This window comes from Aphelocoma coerulescens, chromosome 13, assembly GCF_041296385.1.
Source record: "Aphelocoma coerulescens isolate FSJ_1873_10779 chromosome 13, UR_Acoe_1.0, whole genome shotgun sequence".
In the NCBI taxonomy this organism is placed as follows: domain Eukaryota; kingdom Metazoa; phylum Chordata; class Aves; order Passeriformes; family Corvidae; genus Aphelocoma; species Aphelocoma coerulescens.
This window is the reverse complement of record NC_091027.1, coordinates 12,917,288-12,935,078: the sequence shown is the minus strand read 5'-3', so window position 1 is coordinate 12,935,078 and position 17,791 is coordinate 12,917,288. Positions and strand designations below refer to the sequence as shown.

The 17,791-nt window shown below is 41.3% G+C and overlaps 1 protein-coding gene across 3 annotated transcripts in view; it reads left to right on the top strand.

Moving 5' to 3' along the window:
- Positions 1-76: 76 nt before the first annotated feature.
- LOC138118303 (uncharacterized) overlaps positions 77-17,791 on the top strand; it is a 234,410-nt gene continuing 216,695 nt past the window's right edge. For all 3 annotated transcript variants that reach the window (XR_011155086.1, XR_011155084.1, XR_011155085.1), the window contains exon 1: positions 77-306. The gene's annotated coding sequence lies outside the window, so the exon portion shown is untranslated. The remainder of the gene's footprint in view (positions 307-17,791) is intronic.

Here is a 17,791-nt window from a genome sequence, read left to right as displayed (position 1 = left end):
TCCTGCCGGAACCAGACCGGCCGCCTTCTGCCCCCAGCGTGAGGCCCGCACCCCCCGGTAAGGCCCGGCTCCGCCGCTCCCGCCCCAGGCCGCTGTGACAGTCTAGTTCGTTGGGGCGCTGGGAGCTCCCCGAGCGTGCACCCACCTCTGGCACAAATGGCTTTTAAAGTATAAATGGCTTCTAAACTCTTGCGATGGCTCCTGGCTGGGTTTCCAGGCCAGGGCAGATGTTGTCCCCCACGGCTGAAGGCTGGCAGGGTTCGGTGCGTTACTGCTCTCATCTCCGGCTCAGCTTAAACCTCTCAGGTACAAGGCACTAAAGGGTTCATGTCTTTAACGCTTTTGAGTCCCCCGATATATTTTGGTATATTAATGGAAGGTGAGATTGTCACCAAAACTGCGGGAAAAACAAAAACCTTCCAACAACATTTTCGTGTTAGATAATCAAGGCATTACTTTATTCTGGCCGGGATGTGCAACAGAAATAATTTCATCCACACATAGCCCGGGTGTGCAGAGAAAATCACTCCATGACACATCCAGCACTCAAACCAGCATTGAAAACTATTCCAGGAGCTGAAAATATTTCCCTCCTGAACAGACTTTAGGCAAGTAAAGGAAATCGCTTAGTGTAAAGTGCTTCTGTTTTGGGCATGCTTGTGGCCCCAGGCATTTATTTATTTAATAAGTGTTCCAAAGTGATTACCAGTTCCTTAAAAAGACTGAACCTTGGCTGAAGAATCCATTTTGCAGACCTTTACGATCCTATATCAATGGGTTTAAGGTACTTAAGTTTTTTCTTAGAACCGTTGAGGTGTTATTTCTACTTCAGCCTAAAATTTGCAAGATACCTTGCGAGGGTTACTGTGAATTGCTTGACAGGCTTAAAATTCTCTTTGAGGAGTAAACCGACCTTTTCTGAAAAAGAAAGGTTTATAGGAAGGCAAACCTGTTAGCTGTATTTGATCTTTTCCGTCTTTAAAGAAAATACATGTTTGTATGTCACTAGTACATGAAGTGATACACACCTCTAAACTGGTTTTATCAGTACTGATACAGATGTTGAACACATACACATCTTGCTGATGGGAGGAAGTACTCTTCATCTCAGGAGGGCATGGAAGAGCTCAAATCCAGGTGGATTTTATGGTTTTTAGAAATTACCTTAGGAAGACTAAGATTGCAATAAAGCCTAGGTGATAATTATCCTGAGAAGAATGCTTTTTTTTTTCAGTGAAGTCTATCAGCTTGTTTGATGTTCAGAAATCTTTCTGAAATGAAGGTTGAATGATATATTTAGCTTTTAGCCAGCATTTTTGGCACCACTTTTTTGCTAGCTCTATTGATAGTTGACACCTGAATGCACAAGCCAAGTCATCTCATGTAGTCTGAGTGGGATTTTTGTCTCTACATATTCTGCTTTTGAGCATGTTCGTTTTGCACTTGCTGTAAGTTTTATTTCTCAAGTGCTTTATGCCTTCCTTTAAAGCAGAGGAAGGTTGAGTTGTACTTTAAGTGGTGGCAAATTGCAAACACCCAGCACGTGTTCCAGGCAGTATTTCACACCCCCCTATAGCACAGCGTTTCCTTTTAATGGTGAGAACATTAGAGGTTGTTGCATGTGCCAGGGATAGAGGATGAGTTAAAAGCTCTCTGGGCTTTCGTAGAGGCATGTATCCTCAAATTGAGACAATTCAGCTGACAGATGTGGTAGCTGTTACTGCAGTTGTTCAGAATACGGTACTTTTGTTAGCTAGGAATAATTCCAATATAGATGCACCCGGCAACAAACTATGAATGGTGTGAATAAATTCTGGTCCCCTCTGCCTGAAATGAGCAGCGTGCTGGATTTGCTCTCTGAGGGAGGTCTTTGTTTTATAACTATGGGAAACTGCAGTTGTTTTCACTGTCATTATTATGTCTTGGAGTAACGTTGTTAATGAAGCTATAAGGTATTTTTGTTTAGCAAAAGATGTTCATATGTGTGGGGTTTTAACTGTTTAGAAACACTGGCTAAATACTGGCAAGGGCACTGCGTGTGTTTTCACAAGAGTGAGAACTCCCCAAAGCAACGGCTTAAGTTGCTTTGAATGCGGTGATCGCAATTGGCTGTTAAAAGCACTTGGCACATCCTCTCTGTGTTAATGGATGTCCTTACCAGTATTCATTGCTCTGTTGTCACCCAAGGAGGGGATGATGAGAGAGCAGCTCTCTGGGAAGCCTCTGCAGTTGTGCTCCTTCCTTAGAAGGACCGTAAAAGAGGGACTGTTTCATGCATCCATGAGTTTTATCACCTTATTTACTCATATGCATCAAAAGTGATATTCATACTAGTTTCTCATATTGTACTTATCGTGGATTTATTGTTGGTTTATTTAATTCTTCCTATCACTTACCTGTGGAAATTAATTAAAATTTGTTTTATTGGAAGAATCCTTCAGAACACCTTCCAGCAGGCAAGACTAGCAGGAAGTGCAGTTAGAGATGCAGAGATTTTTAAGAAAATGTGTTTTGCATAGCAAGTGCTTGGATTTCTGGAAGGCTCAGTGGAAGTCAGCATGAGGGAGCCCTTGGGTGTGAAGGTGAAATGACCAAATACTGCGCCTGTGCCTCTTTCCCCTCTGAAACACCATTCACTTGCATGAAATCTAACTTCTAAGTTTCTACTTGCAGTCCATTTCACTTTCTCTGTCAGACCTTTGCAAAATACTGGTAGAGGGAATGCATCTAAAAGGCACTGGTTTGATCCTCATTATAATGTCCTTGATTTGAGTGTCTATTAGACAAGAAAAAGTAATTTGTTAAAAATATTGGAGTGGAAGCATCAATCCCAGGTCTCATGCCACAGCTCATCTGAGAGAAAATGAATTGTCTTTCGGTGCTACAAACTCAGTAAATCAATCTGTTGCTACTGGATGACATTCCCATATAATTGCCCATGAATGCAAACTCAAGTACTTCAAGTATTCACAGATGCTGAACATCAGAAATAAAGATTATAGTAAATCAGATGTCATGAATATGGATATTTATGTTGCCAGTAAATAGTCTGAGTTATCTAAATTAAAATTCAAAATTATATACTGCAAAGGAAGTGTTCTTTTTTTTTTTTTTTAAGAGTTGGAAAACATTTGCAGCATTCTTCCTGTCATTACTATGCACATAATAATCATGTGAAGCAAATGATACTTCTTTTCATGCTGCTTGTTTTAAATAGCTTTTATTTCTCAAATTGGTCTTAAAAATAGACTAAGGGAGTGCTGTAAAAAGCAGTGGGCCATGGATCTGGTTTGAAGCCACTGACCGCCAGCAAAATCGCTAGCCTGTTTTCTGTTGTGACAGTAAGGATTCTGGACTGAGGCAACAGCATGAAAAAGCAGTTCATGTCGATTAAATGTAACATATAAGTTATGATTTTAAAATGTTTTTTGGGCTTAGGCACGTGGCAACCAGAAGCCCTAAACACCTTCATGGGGCTGCTGTTGTCACTTGGGCAGCAGCTTGAGAAGTGTCTTGCTCTAAGCTGCCAGACTTTCTGCTGGAGTGGCTGAAGCAAGTGCACATACTCCATCTGCTCTGCAGGCTAATGTGTGTGGGTAGAAGATGCTTCAAGAGAGGAGCTGCAAACAGTGAGAGCACCAGGAGCTTCTGAAATGCATTGCAGCTGTTCCCTTGTAGCTCTGGCAGAGGTGAGACAGAGCATTAAGACTGGAGAGTAAAGATGCTACATCTTCTCTTCTAGATATCTGTCCTGCCTCTTCAGAGGTTGTCATGCCTCAGACAAGGACACACAATTTTCTTGTGGATTGGTTTGATAGCTGAAGGCACACACTGCTCCCACTGTCTGCATCTTTGCCAACCTGAGAAGTGCTGGGAGTGCTTCAGGGGTGGGTGGTGAGCCTGCCATAGAAGCAGCGTGGATAGCTGCAGGAGTGGTATCTTCACCTCTTTTCTACTTAACCTGTGTCAAAAGTCTTTCAGAAATCTGTGTTTAATCCTCACTGCCACAGTCAGCACCTGCGGGGCTTAATTACATGCATCGGTCTCACCTGAGACTTCCATCCATACTCCTTGCTCGAGAATGCATGAGCCTCACTTAAGCTCAGGGCTGTGGTCCAGGAAGGACTGTGGTCAGCCTTCTCCTCTGCTTGGCCAGACTTGTTTATTGGATTTCCCATATGGGCCTCTTGGAGTTGCTCTGTCCCCTGGTTTGTCTGGTGATGACAGTGCAGCCTATGGCTGCCACCAGGCTGGCTCTGCTCCTGCCCTGGGCTGGTGGCTTTCTTGATGAGGTTCTGCCCTGCCTTTGCCAGAATTGGCCTCAGCTTTTTTGGTAAAAAACTATATATCTACTGGTGTGAAGGCCAGTGAACCTACAGTACAAGGAACAAAGAGAGTCTGCTGGTGAGACAATCCCTGGTACCAGAGAATCCTCCCTAGGTTAGGGTGACCAAAAAGGCTTCCCTCAAATGCCTTGCCCTGCTATGTTAATATAGCCCAGTTCTGCTCCCTTGGTTGGCTCGTGGCCGCTCCACCCCCTTGCTACCTTATATGTTTCATACCTTAGAAGGTTTTCCCCTCCCTGTTCTCCCCATTGGCCTTTGCCCCTCACCACTCCCCCAGAGCTTCCCCATTGGTCCCCATTCCCTAGTCCCACCTTTGTACCGCCCTCGTGCCCTCAGCCCCAGTCCCGTACTTAAATCTAGACCCTGCATTGTTCTCTATCTTTGCCTCTACAACCCCTCACAGTGTGGAAACAATAAACTGCTCCTGTGGAAATCTATGCAAAGACCCTTCCTGCCTCTTTGCCGTCGAGCCGTATTACTGAAGCCATCCGCGTGTTTGTGCATGCACATGTGTGTGAGTGCGTGGCTGATCCTGCTGAGCGGCTTTGCTTTGGAGATGCTTTTTAGAGATCGCAACACCTTGCACTCCAGCACAGAAGCTGTAAAGCTTGAGATAGTGATATACTGGCACCCCATTCTCAAGACAGCTAAAGGAAGTAATGCTGGCTTTTCATCCTTCACTGTGTGTTCTATGACTATAGCATCAGAATTAACATAAAGATTCTTAAAATTATTTTTTTTCTGGGATTTCAGTTAAAAAATAAATTACTATAACTGCTGGAAATGTTTCTCCCTGCCCTTTCTCTTGTGTTTGTTCCCTTACTGTAATAATTGTCTTGAGTTAGTTCGTTAACATAAATGTACAGAAGGGCACACGAGAAAGGCAAACAAAAGGAGAGAGGTGAAGCTTCCCACGTAAATGTAAGATCCTATAGGAGATTTGCTTTGTCTGCTGTTAACTCCTTTACTGATTCTCATTATATCAAATATGTCAGAGGAGAGCATAAAGCTCTCTGAGATGGGTTTAAGTACAAGAGCTTGGGAATACAGGTGCGAGGCAAAGGAGACAAGTCTTCTAAGTCATTTGGACCTGCCTTAGGGAAAGTATGTTCATAATATTAAGTGTAGGCTCAGGAGAACAGTGGAATTCTGATTTCAGGCCCCCTTTCAAAGCTTGCAGAAATCCAGGCTCTCAAATGTGTTTATGCATCTAAATCCCACTCTCCTTAATGTAAAGAATTTAGATGTCTAAGCTTCACTAAAGAAGAAAGGTCGTGGAGACCAGAGGGGGCATCAGTTAGCCCTGACAGTGAGTGATTTGTTTGAAACTTAGATCAAATGAATTCCAAAGTTTCTTGTGACTTTTTCTTTACATTGCATTGTTCAGCTTTTAATCAGAAAAATTCTACAGGCCAAAAAGAAAGGGAGTGACCTCTGCATTTCCTTGCTATAAATCGAGAGAAGGACACTTTGTCAGACCATGGAGATTGTAAAACTTTTCATAAATACCAAAACCTGGAAAGGATTTATGTGTTGCAATTACCTATTGATATTCTTACACTGATCTTAGACAAACATGTGCTTTATGCTTTCTTCTCTATTTTCTTAATAATTAAGAATTACATGGTAATAACAGGGTATCTTCTTTTTCAAACTAGAAAGCTTATTTCTGTATACTGTGTGAAATTGCCAGATTGAGGAGACTGTCAGAGGTTTCTTTACCTTGACTGCAAAGATAATGCCCAAACCCCTGTGTTGGATAGGGATAATGGCAGTCTATTAGCTCTTTATTACTGCATTGGAATAATATGTAATCTCTATGCTGTCTGTATCGCATCTATATGCTTGCTTGTGTGATCTCTTTGAGCTATTTTTGTGATGCATTGGTTTTTAAAATAATCTTTTACCCCAAAAGTATTTATATTGAAATCACTCAGGAAAATCGGGAAACACTGCTTTCCCCCTGCCTTTGTTAAGAGCATCAGCAAGCATTATGAATAGGACTGGTGTGTAGTTAGCTGCCCTAGAAGAAGAGGGTGTGGATGGGGTATGAAATCATAGATCTGCAGTGCAAACTTAAAAGCTAGCAGCAGTCTTCACGGTTATATTTTCTAAGCTAATAATTTTCAGCCAGGTATTTTCCTCCTACTTTGAGAAGATTCAGGACTGCTTTTCTGGGAGGAGTCATGTCAGCTGGATTTGGAACACAGGGTAATTTGTTGAACAGACAGGGAAAGCTGAGACCAGGCACTTGTGATGATTAATAAGCCTGCAAAAGTGTGTATGTTTTTGTTAATCACCCTGAGAGGAGCAGCCTGGGGGCAGCATCAGTTTCCTTCAGCGAGAACTGTTAGAAATACTTGAGTCATTATAAGACAGTACAAAGTCATGTTTCATGTTTCAATTTTTTTTTTTTTTTTTTTTTTTTTTTTTTGCTCATGGACTGAATGTTTCCAATGGTTGTGTGGATGCTGCGCATTTGCTTTAGGCTTACTGATAATGAACTCATTGTTTCTGACTACTCTGGAATAACAATTGGTGAGTCCTTGTTGGGGTTTTAAGAGGTCTAGGTTTTTTTTTTCTGTTGAAGGAATTTTTCCCCAAACTGTTACTAAGATACAAATCGCTGGGTGCTTAAGAGAAAACAAAAGACCTGGCTGCTCCTTTTGTTTCACCTGGGTGTGTGGGCAGTTCGCTCTTAGTGTTGAGAGAGAGAGAGGAGCTGCCGGTTTTTTTTCAGCCGCTTTTCTTTCTGCTGGAAACAACACCGGGATCCCAAAGCCGCCTTCCCTGCTCCGCTGGAGGCCGGGCTGTGGCCGCCCTGCCCTGCCGCCGCTTCGAGCCTTCGCTGTGTTGTAGCCGTGCTCACCCTGCCTGCCCAGACCCCCGGGGGGCCGGGGGGTTCCCCGCTTGGATACATCGCATCTGCCACCCGGGATTTGTGCTCGTCCCTGCCGTTCCAGCCTGCTGTTCCTGAGGGTCTGGCCGGACACCGGGATCAGCTGCCCAGGGGTTTGTGAAGCCTTTGTTCCATCCCTTCCGGGGATCCCAGGCCGCCAGTGCCACGTGGTCCCCGAGCTCGCTCCGGAGCGCCCCCTGCAGCCGCGGGGAAACCATCGCACCTGCCCTGCTCACCGGGAGCCGCCAGCGCCCCTGCCGGCTGCGAGCGGAACTGCACCCGAGGGGAAAGAGCCCGACAGCCGAGAAGGCTGGGACTGGGTTTGTGATTGTTTGCTGTTACTGCCATAGTTATTGTTGGTTGTTTGACTGGTTATACACATACAGATATATAGTAAAGAACTGTTATTCCTATTTCCCATATCTTTGCCTAAAAGCCCCTTGATTTAAAAATTATAATAACTCGGAGGGAAAGGGGTTACATCTGCCACTTCAAGGGAGGCTTCTGCTTTCCTTAGCAAACACCTGTCTTTCAAAACCAAGACAGCCCTCTAAGCTGAGACTTGACATGATGGAAATACATGGTTTGACTTTTTTTGTTACGAAAGAATATTAGGAAGTCAATCACTTGCATGCTTTTTTTTTTTTTCTTTTAAAGAAATCAAATTTTTGGTAAATCCCAAATGAATGCAATTCGAAACACTAATTGAGAGCTCAAGAGCTCTCAATGGTTGAAAGCAGTTTGCTAAAAGCTGTACCTGAGGATCTTTGGCACCGGGCTTCTGATGAGTCCAAAGAGATGGTGGTGTGAACTAGTAATTTTTGTTTGATAGATCATGTAGGACTTGGAGATAAGCAAAAATACACAGAAAAGATGGTTGGGGGGAAAAAAGTAACTTGCAGACATTATTCCTGCCACAACCAGAAGCAAGGTGATACCTGGTCATGGGAATTTGCCTTGGCTGGGTTTGTGTCTTTTTAAAGAAGAAATAGTTTGTCCTGCCATCTGTGTCTTAGTTTCAAGAAAAGAAGGTCTGCTAATTCCTAATGTGATTTACCAAATGAGTTAAGTAGTTCAGGTAGCAGTTTAAAAAATCAAGAGTTGAATATCTTTTTCTAAACCATAGTTTTACAGTGCAGCAGTTTGCAAGTCAGTCAGTATCCATGTTGCTGTGCCAACTCTGTGGTTAGAGCTCGTCTCAGAATATGAAGCATCAGGATATTTCAGTTTGTATGCAGAACTGCATTCTTCTTTTCAAAAGCTGTTTCAGGAGAAAAATGGACTGGTGTTCACAAAGTCAGAGCTGTGATTAAAGGACAGGCTGCTTCCCTGATGGCCCCTTTTGGTTTTAGTAGAGATCTTCAGATAACCTAATGAAGTGAATGTTTTTCTTGCAGTGGGAAACCATAGCAACCTGCCACTTTAAATTCACAGTATGTAATCTGTCTGTCCTTCAGATAGTATTTTGCAGTCCAGAAATAGTCATCGTTTCCTAATGTGTGAATGTAAAATGTCAGACAAATGTAGCTGGAGTGACAGTGTTGTCTCTGAGGTAAACATGACCCCTGTTGTGCTGATTGTCTGGTGCCACACATTTGGAAAGCGGGTCCCAGAGGAGGGCAGAGGAAGTCTATTTTTTTGGTTTTTCATATATAGGTTAGAGAGGTGCTGTGAAATTTGGTAATTGAAAGAGATGCTGCAGTCCCCCCACTGCTACTCTTACCTTGCCTTCCAACCTGTACATGCCCCTACTTATTTTTGTCGTAGTTTCCTTAAATTACGGTATATAGAGTTCTAAGATTTTTGGTCAGTGGTCTCTCTGTTTGGAGGCTCAAACAGCCCTAGAAGTATAGAGTAATCATTTAGTGGGGGTAAGTGCCCTGCAACCTGCTCACAGCTGGCCAAAGCTGCAGGCTGTTGAAAACATGGAAAACATTCTTCTTTGGTTAAATAAATATATACTTGTGAGCAGCCTCACTGACTTGTGCCTGTGTCACCCTCCCACTACAAGATCTGAAACAGCTGAGACAAGTAATTTCTGCAGAAACCAGCACTGATTACTGAACAGTTAAAATTTAGCTTGTGAGCCTCAGAATTTGCTGCCAATTTTAGGGACTGGGCTACCAGTCTGAGAAGGAATGACTTAGCTTTTTTTTGTGAAAAGGGCCAAATGAGTAGTGCATTGAAGGAATAAACAGGCAAATATTTAATGATACTGCTAGGGATTGATTTAGACTAAACAGCTAACTAAATATTTTCCTTAAAAATATTATCATGACTCCAGCTTCTGTAGGGAGTATTTAAAAATCAACTTAAATGGCACAGAATGCTCTTTATGAATGTATGCTTTGTGGAATAGATGCATTTCAAATAGCTTTTTTGCTATAAATCAAATGTTAACAGCCAAAATTATTGTTTAAAATTCTGAATTATTTTGATAGGGCTGTGATTTACTTAAGAGGAGAGCAAAGTAATGTTAGATCAGTGTTGGTTGTTTTTTTGTTTGGTTGGTTGTGTTTTTTCTGTTTCTCTGTCATAGTGGGTCAAAGCTATGAGATTCCTTCTGCTCCTTTAAACTGATCTGGCTCCTTATTATTTGTGACACATCGATTCAGTTTAAATTATGGTTAATTAAACTTTTCTTGTCACGACTCCATTTCCCTGCTGTTTTTGGAAGTCATATCTGTTCAATAGCAGTTTTTGTCCTTCTGCCCCCTTTAAGTTGGTTTTTCATCCACCTTTGAGTAGTTATGCCTTTATGAATAACAGCGCAGCACATTTAAGTTATTCCCATCGTCACTATTTTTTGTTCTATTAGCTCTTTCTATTTGATCTGAATCCCAGTTGTTTTCAGCTTCTGATATTTTTGCACTGCATATTTGGTTGTTCGCATTTGTATGCAGATGGATTCGGCACTGAAATCACTTGTTATTACTCGTGTGGAAGCAAATGCTGTGGGTTTCTTGATTTGGTGAATTTTTTTGTTTGTTTGCCTAGGTGTACTAGCAGGTTTTTCTCTTTGTCTTGCTTGGGGATCTAAAAGGAATCCCTTTGTTGAGAGAGGACCCTTACAGTTGTAGGAAAATGTAAATAACAGTATGTATTCGCATATCTATAGTATCAAAACTAATGATACAAACAATTGTGTGGAAAATTAAGAGTCTTTCCCAGTAGAACGTGAGATTCAGTCTTCTCCCAGATGAGGGCAGTGGTGGTTCACAGATTGCACAGTCCCTGCTCATGTTTAATGTAACATTCATTACAGACTGTGAGATTTGGTGTATTTATATTAGGAGTTTCAGCGAATATGTTGTGGAATTACTTTTATAAATTCAGTGCTGAGAAATACGAGAAAAGAATGTGAAAGGGAGATATTTTTATATAGAGGACTTTCAACTTAACCTCCCCCTAGAAGGACTTTTGAGTTTTGAAGAAAATCAGGACAACCTGCTGAAGGGAGTAAGATGCGTTCACTTGACAAACAGAGTTTGCAAATCTGTATCTAGTTTTCTAGATAGAAGTTTTCTGGATTTTCAAATGATCCAGTTTTGGAAGAATGAAGAGTAATTTTTGCTGAAGGATTATTTTCCATACACAGTGTTTCATTTTACCATTTAGTTCGATACTCACCAAATCTATTTACATGCACTTAAATCTTGTACTTTTAATTGCTACATCCTCATGTGGCTGCTTCGTAGCAGTTATGGAAGATTTCGATGAGTAATTTCCCCTCCCTTTGCCTTAACATAAGACCCATCATGTTTTTTTAATTGGCTTTCAGTATTGAGTAATATAAATGGATTTGAGAGAGAACAATGTATGTTGTTGCAGGTGATTGAATAGGTGTCGTATTTTGAGGTATGACTTCTCTATCAATTGAGAATTTTTCGATAGGGCATTTAGTGACAAGGTTTGGGGGGCAGTTAATGTAGCAGTGAAGATAAGATTGTAACCAGACAGATAGCTTGCTGAGGTGGCACAAGAACTGGATTGAATAATAGAATTAATGATGTAATTGGGTGTTATGGTTTTGAGAATCTGCTGATACTATGTCCAGTCTGCTTTTGTTTGTTCTCTGTGTCTGCTGAGCTTTACATAAGCTTGTGCTCCAGTTAGTCTGGCAACTCTGCAGTCAGAAGCTAATAATGGTGCAGAACAGTGAGCTGAGGTCTCTCTGCAGAAGACTTGGCAGATTATTAAATGAAGTGAAAGAATAACTCCATGCAAGCACAACTGCTGCTGCCTGTTGAATGGCACGATGTTTGTATTTATGTGCCTGCTAACACCGCTGTACATGATGAGTGTTTCCTGAAGGCTGTGCTAGACCAATGTGAAAGATGGATATCTAATCCCTGGTTGATGAAAAGTGGTAGAGTCACTGGCTTTGAGGTGACAGGGAGCACATCCACATTTCAGTTTTGAGTGTTAACTGCTAGACAGAGCTTTGATTTTAAGCTGAAGAACAAGTTCTGCTTGCACATAATTTTAACCATAATTTAAGAAATTTATCCAGCTAAATTTTTCTTTGTTGGATTTATCTGCTAGTATGCCAGTGGAGTCTTGTACCATAGAATAATGCTTCCTGCTTTCTACACATGGTAAGCAATGGCATGGATGGACCTTGGAGGTGGGAAGCTAAACTCAATCCGTATAAAAACATAATCATGTTTTCAAAGTATGTAGGCAGCAAACTATCACTATCTCTGGCACTGCAGCTTCTGTGCTGGAGTGCAAGGTGTTGCGATCTCTAAAAAGCATCTCCAAAGCAAAGCCGCTCAGCAGGATCAGCCACGCACTCACACACATGTGCATGCACAAACACGCGGATGGCTTCAGTAATACGGCTCGACGGCAAAGAGGCAGGAAGGGTCTTTGCATAGATTTCCACAGGAGCAGTTTATTGTTTCCACACTGTGAAGGGTTGTAGAGGCAAAGATAGAGAACAATGCAGGGTCTAGATTTAAGTACGGGACTGGGGCTGAGGGCACGAGGGCGGTACAAAGGTGGGACTAGGGAATGGGGACCAATGGGGAAGCTCTGGGGGAGTGGTGAGGGGCAAAGGCCAATGGGGAGAACAGGGAGGGGAAAACCTTCTAAGGTATGAAACATATAAGGTAGCAAGGGGGTGGAGCGGCCACGAGCCAACCAAGGGAGCAGAACTGGGCTATATTAACATAGCAGGGCAAGGCATTTGAGGGAAGCCTTTTTGGTCACCCTAACCTAGGGAGGATTCTCTGGTACCAGGGATTGTCTCACCAGCAGATTCTCTTTGTTCCTTGTACTGTAGGCTCACTGTTTTCTACAGCAAACTTCTGATGAGATGAGAAAAATGTTGGAGGAGTAGGTCTGTATGCAGTCCAAGGAGTAACTGCCGGCTAAATGAACTGTATTTTGTGGCCACTGCCTTCTCAATGTGCAGAAGGAGTAAATGGCACTTTCCAACTGAACTTTGCACTTTTGTGTGGGAATTTGTTTGTAGTACAAATGTAGCTTGTGTGCTGAAGGTGCCATTTTGGCACCTGCATGTCTGCAGGCACTCTGCAGATGTTCTCCTTGTAAGAGACAGGGTAAAGCATCCTTGCCGGTCACTTCTTGTGCCTCAAGTAGTGGGGTCCACGAGGGACTGGCTCCTTCCTTTGAGGCCACTGAGATGTGCATGGTTAGAACAGAGTGGTCAGTGGCAGGAGTTTGGGAATCTTTTCTAGAAAGTGGACAGGGAAAACACCCCTCTCCTGTTTTGCTGAGTTTCATGACTGCCTGGAGAACCTGTGCTTCATTAAGCACACAGCTGTAAATTGTCAAGCCACCTGAAACAAAACCAATATTGATTAGTTAAATATTTATGGCCTCCTGGCTGGCTGTTTATTATGTTGTAACATAGTATGGTTTTCAGGTTAAAGCTGTGAAATAAAATTTATTCTGATCTTGACTTGGGAAGCCCTTCCCTAGGAGGCATTTACACTTGGCTGGCTGCTGATCTGAATCTAGCTTGAGTCTAGGTCCAAGGAACTGCAGAAGCATGGAGAATTATGATAGCATTCTGTTTGCAAACCTTCTATTTAACATTTATTGTGAGGTTTGTGAATACGTATAAAGGCCAGGAAGCCTAGTTCTGGGATCCATGTGCACTGGGGGTCCTTGGGAGGGAAGGCTGCATTTTGGAGCTTTGACGGGTAATCTGTGTGTTGAGGTTTCAGAGAAAAGAGGCAATGCCCTTCCTTTTCATTTTGGGTACTCTTCATTACCTCTGGGAAACACAATTTGCAAATTAAAAGGCTGTCTGTCAAAATGCCTGCTTTGAATAAAGAGAGTTTTCCATAAGGTTAAATTTCCATGTTGTTATCTATCTTGACAAAATTGCTGTTGCTTCTATCAGTTTCTTAGGTGTCACTTCTCCCTTTTTGATTTGTTGCTTGCTTCCTGTAAATGAGCTTATACATTATGCATCTAGAAGCTATTTTTCTGGTATTCCTCTACAGAATAACTTAAAATATCCGGAAATCAATGCTGCTCAGAAAAACTGTCATACTTGTGTTCCCAGACTTCTTGGAAGGTTAAAACCCTGTAGCTGACTCAAAGGTGATAGCTTTCACAGTAATGGATTGCACAGAAAATCAATAGGCAAGAACTATTGTTTGAAAATGTTATTACAAGCTAATGTCAAATTTAAAAATATATATCAATAAGGCTTGTTTTGGCTGGTGACATGAGAATGTGTGGTTTATGCAGTTACTCTGTATGCAGTTTCATTTTTCTTTCAGGGTAATGAGCATCTTTGCACTTCAGTGTTTCATGCCTTTCTTTTTCTTACATCTGATTTGATTTAACTGTCACGTGGAACTTTTTTCAGACTGACAGAGGAAGACCTATAAAGGCTCTCTTCATAATCATCACAGTGAGATAAAGACCTGCAGCAACAGTGAGATGTTTGTTTTTCTTCCTTTCAGTGCTTGCTTACTGAGTGTCTGAGTTCCTCCTGAGGAAAATAACTTAAGGAAAATATGAATTAGCAATTACTGCTTTGTTTATCCCAGTAGATAAACAGATAAAATGTGTTTCTTGCTTGTCTTGTAAAAAAGAATATGGTTTTGTTAGGAAGTATTTTAGAACTTTAAGCAGAAATCAAAGGAATATCAACAACTACCTCCATTAACTTGGCATTAGCAACTAATGTCTTGATTTACCTAAGAAAAGAACAAGTTGAAAAATGGGCTAATAGAAGTAATCGGAGTGTTTTTAATAAACCACAGACAATATATCCTGTAATTTCTAAGGTCTTGTGGTGCTAAATTTCGCCATCTGGCTGGACTAGATAGTCAGGATGCTGTACTATCAATTTCTTCTGTCTCTCCTGGTCCAAGATTTCTTTTCAACCTCTTGCCTGTATTTGTGATTTCCGGTGCTTGCTATGCTGATAAATCTTCATGGACCCGTGTGCCTCAATCAAGAGCTGCTTTGCATTGTAGGGAAGGCCCATCCTGCTGCTGGGAATGTGTAAGGAATTTCTGCTCTGCCAAAGATTTTCAGGTCTACCTTTTTATTTCCTTTCACCTTGAGCTTTACCCAAAATCTGCATTGCTGATTCTCTGCTAAGCAGCAGCATGTCCAACTGCTAATGGCACAATTTGTAACCAAGCTATAGATAATGAAGAATTTACTGAAGGAAACCATTTTGGGCACTTGTATTCAGTTCTTCCCTATGCATATAAAGTTATGAACACCCTAGGATCCAGCCAGGAACTACGATATTGATGTCTGCAGTCCCTGTAGTCATCACTGCACCAGGCATTGACTAGACATAATGCAAGAACTCCCAGCTTTAATAGCTGGTAACCAGTCAAAATTTAACTATGAGTGAATGGAAAATGGCAGCTTTTTTGGTGAATGCCTAAATCCTTATTCAGTATCTTTCATCATGTTTTTCTTCTCTTTTTATTTTTGTCACTCTCATTTGGAACATCTCTGAGACAGCACTGAAAACCAGTAGATGTCATAAGTACTCCAGAGAGGTCCTAAACTCTAATTCATCGCAGTGTTTACTTTGTAATTAAAAAGGCTATTCTTGATGGGCAGGTAAAAAGGATTTAGAAAGGAAGCTATAGATTTTATTTATTTATTTATTATATTTAAAAATAAAACTCTTTGAACAGAGAACTACTGATCTGTTGAGAAAACTCAAGTATTTTCTCCATGTAATAGAAATGGCATATTTACAACAGGTAGTTATTGGAACTACTTTTCCCAAATAGGTCCAGAGAACTAACTCCCTGCATATCCTCCCAGGCCTTACAAATTGTGTTTTGTACTTAAACACTTAAGAAACAGGAAAGAAATGCTTTTTATACTGCCTACCATGTTCTAGATGGCCTCCTGCATGCTTTCATGTAACTTCTCATGTATTAAAAATAGTATTTTAAGGATAAAACTGACACACTGTTCAATGTGTTGTGGATATATGCAAACAAAATATTGCAGAAGTACATTTTAAGTACCTAAGTGACTTGTGCTTTAATGGAAACAAGAATTTCAGTAGAAGACAGCCGTCTTTGGCTGGAGAAGAAAATGTAAGTTCTGGCTTTTTATACCTATAAACCAGGAAAAAAGAAAAGGTTTTACTGCAAGTCATGCAGAACTACATTGACTTTTAAGGTATATTGAAATTCCCACATCCTTATTCATAATGTTTCAGTTTACAGAATGCTTCGTTTTATAGTTTACAGTTTTCTGAATGCTTCAGTTTATAGAGAAGAACTTTACTGGATGCGTACTTATTTCGGAAATCTCCTGCAAGTCTGCAGCCTGTGCTTAGTTTTCTTGACTGATTTGTTGAAGTTCTCTGTCACCATCCTTCTCGGGGCTGTCTTTATTGTTAAAAGTAGTTTTATGCTTTTGTGACTTCTGTGAAGTGATGATGTGACTAGAATTGTTTTGCATGCAGAGGACTTGCTCTTCCAGATGTGTTGCTGAGCATTCGTGACGACAGCTGAAGTCAACACACATCCAGCATGTCTGAAACTTAAGCCCCGAGGCCCAATCAACCTTTTGCTGAAATCAGTGGAGAGGCTAGCAGCAGTGGGAGCTGGAGTGAGGAAAAAAAGTCTTTTGAGTCTAAAGTCAGAGTGGGAATATCATGAAATACTGGGTTCCTGCCCAGCTCCAGTGCTGGCTAGTCTGTGCTCTGTGCCTCCATTGCTTGGCTTTGTTTCTGTGAACAATCATTTTAGCACTTTGAAATGTAACATTTTGAAAGCTCCTTCTGGCACAAGCTCTATGAGTGTGAGAGTGGCCATGTTTTGTTTGTGCCTTTTTGATTATGTTCTGGGAAAAACAATAAAACTAAAGTGTGCTGTTTCTTGGTTTAGATACTGTGAACTTTGTAGAATTTTTCCTGAGAGACAGAAGCAGATGGAGCCTTGCTCTAGAGTAAGTGAATATAAAATCACATAGAGATTGTTTTCACTTGTTCCCCTCCACAGTTACTGCAAATCTCTCTTTATTGTGCTGTTCAACACAGTGTATCTGAGCCAGGACTTCTGGTCAGTGTTCAAAAGGGTAATTACAGGAGATGAACCTGAGAGATTTCTCAGTACTCTTGGGCAAACCCTTGAGTGGATGAATAATACTATTACCTCTTTTGAATGCAAGGAGCAGGGCAAGGGTTTTCACTGCAGCAGTAAACATTGCAGTGTAACTTTGAGGGTTTTTTGTGTGGAAAACAGCTCCTGTTTCATGCCTTGCAAGTTGAGTTGAAATGGGACCCTAGTCACTTGTAGGCACAAGGGTGGTTTTTTTTGTTTGTTTTTTTTTTTTGTTTGTTTGTTTGGGGGTTTTTTGTTGTTTTGTTTTTTTGGGTTTTTTTTTGGTTTTGTTTGTTTTATGCTTTGTTTTCGTGAGTCAGTGTTTCACTACAGTGTGGACACCTTCACAGCCCCAAACTGTCAAAGATTTATAACTTAGAATCACAAATGAAGTGATATTTGGCAAGTCTGAATGGATCGTGTTTTCATTCCTTCTGCTTATTTAGTGATGTTCAAGCTCCTAAGTCTATGTTTCTTGACAGTTTTGTCAGCTATCAAAAAGAAATCTTACTTTTTGTCTATAAACCCAACAAGCGCCACGCTCTTGTTTCTCACTCTTTGATGTGAACATGCTTTATGCTCAAATGTGTGGCTGAATTGAGGCACCTTCATGAAGGCGTGTTAGTGAGTCTTGAACTGCCTGAGTGAACCAGGGGTGTTCTTACTGAAGCTGCATGGAACAGAAACAGAACAAAATAATCTGCCTCTGTGAACCTAAATGCTTAACTGGTGATCAAGAGCTGGTTAAGGTATTTTTGACAAAGTGCTTTTCTTAGGATAGGCAAATTTCAACAAAAGTTTGATTTGAAAAGGTTGAGATGTTGCTTCTGGTCAGAACTTGGAGGTTTGGCCCCAACTGTCAGCAGCCCTTATTCCCTACTCCTGTATTTACAGTTATGGGGAACTTGGCTTGAAGCCTTGGCTATTTGGACATTTCTGAAATAGAGACTGAAATAGGTCTTGTCTAC